We start from the raw sequence: 2,241 nt of genomic DNA, 5'->3' as shown, positions 1-2,241 counted from the left end.
ATCTTTAGGCAAAGGCTTCATGAAAATATCTGCAATATGTTCCTTTGTAGATACATATTCCAATCTGACTTCTTCCTCATTCACCTTCTCCCTCAAGAAATGATACTTGATAGATATATGCTTTGTTTTAGAATGCAGTACAAGATTTTTAGAGATATTGATAGGACTTGAATTGTCACAGTATATAGCAATAGGCTTATCATAAATAACTCCTATATCCTTCAACATCTATTTCATCCAAACTACCTGAGTACAATTGCTAGTAGCAGCAATGTATTCAGGCTCTACAGTAGATAACGAAATAGCATTATGCTTCTTACTTGCCATGATACCTATGTAAGGTGAAAAGTGGATAATGGAAACAATAATATTGAAAGACTAAATGACTTTAACAACAAAACCCTAGCCTAACAACAACAAAGATACACCATAACATATGAAAATTACCTAAGACAATGCAAATCAACAAAATAAAAAAAGATTATACCATCACATGTCCACTAGGGTTTGAATCTCCATTCTTCCTATCTCCATTGATCTTGCTTGATATATTGCTCTCAGATTTTATATGTGCACAAGAGCTCAACAAAAAACATAAATGTGGTTGATAGCTTGATTGCAAAAAGGCTTGATTACATAAGAAAGTTTGAATGTGTAGGAGTGCTTAGGAGGATTAATAATGAGATAAACATCTTCTTATATAGAAGACACTGTAAGAAGTGAAGGGATAAGATTAAGAGGTGTAAAAGATAGATGGTCGGCTAGGATTAAAGGGTAGGTAGAGGAAATAAGAAAATAATGAGAGGTTGGTAGTGTAGGAATTAAGAGATGAATGACATGTGTCATGGGTAGAAAAGGTTAATGAATTAATTAAATAAATAAAGATTTATTTAATTAATAGAAGAAGTGGGATCAATTAAATAAATAATAATTTTTATTTAATTTAGAAAAAAGATAATTTAAATAAATAAATGTATTTATTTAAATAAGGAAAAGGCTTTGAAGAGGATAAATAAATAAATAAACTAAATAATGATTTATTTAGTTAATAGAAGAATTAGGCTTAAATAATTAAATAAATACAAATATTTATTTAATTAGATGGGACAATTTTAGGTGTCTACATTTTGCCCCTCTTCGAGACAATGTAACTTGTCGTGTTGTTTCAAAGAAGATAAGATGAACTAATACAAAGTTGCCCCAAGACGGAATGATATGCCCCCTCGAGAGATTGGATGGTTTTTTTTGAAAAGATCACAAACAATCTCCCAATAAGAAAGAAAGGCTAGAAAAGAGTGACAAGATAGGATAGAGTGATAGAGTCACGAGAGAAAGAAGACTGACTCAGGAGACTAGGGCTAGGGTAGTCTATAATATAGACTATGAGGGAAAATATCCTCATTGTCATCCACACACCTAAGAGATCATAGTGTAGAGAGAGAAAAGAGCAGTCAATAATGATGGCATTGGTGCACAGATTCGATCGCGTTTGCCGATATCAGAGGCCAGTAGATGTAGGAGAGCCAGTGAGTACCACAAAACCTCCTTGTACCATGTTGCATTAATTATTGTCATAAATGAATGTTAGGTAGGTTAATAAATGCATATTAGGTATGTCTTAGAAACTTTTCAAGCAAGTCAAAAGACATGAAGGTGCATCTGCATTGGTGCCAGGTGTGTCTAGGTAGGTTAGGCGTGTCTGCATCTAAGCTAAACACATCTATGAATTGAATGACGTTTATGACAAATGCAGAAATATCTATGCAGGACAAGCGTGTATATGCAAGATGGAGGTACGCCTCTATAATCCAGGCACGTCTATGGAATGCAAAAATGTCTATGGAGTATTTAAGTGCATTTGTGTGATGTATTTACATTTATGTCTTCAAGGTCGAATCGACAGTTCTATGATAAACATACACTGTCGATTGGATAACTTGCTGAGAGAATACACTCAAACAGGTCCTCTAGGGAAGACTAGGATAACATATAGGGCTAGCATTGACAATTCTATGATAGAGCATACGTTGCCAATCATGAAACTACTCAAGAAGATACACTCAAGTAGAGGTCCTAGAATAGGATTGAGTGAGACACTTTGTGATGAACATGGAGTACCATAAAAATTGACAATTCTGTGATAGAACATATGTTGTCAATTGGATAAGCTACTCAAGAGGATACACCCAAGTAGGTGCACTAAAAGATAAAAGCTACACTTTGTGATGAACAAGGAGTACT

This window comes from Cryptomeria japonica, chromosome 1 (assembly GCF_030272615.1).
Source record: "Cryptomeria japonica chromosome 1, Sugi_1.0, whole genome shotgun sequence".
NCBI classification, from domain to species: Eukaryota; Viridiplantae; Streptophyta; class Pinopsida; order Cupressales; family Cupressaceae; genus Cryptomeria; species Cryptomeria japonica.
The sequence above is the reverse complement of the archived record's forward strand: the minus strand, read 5'-3'. Positions refer to the sequence as shown.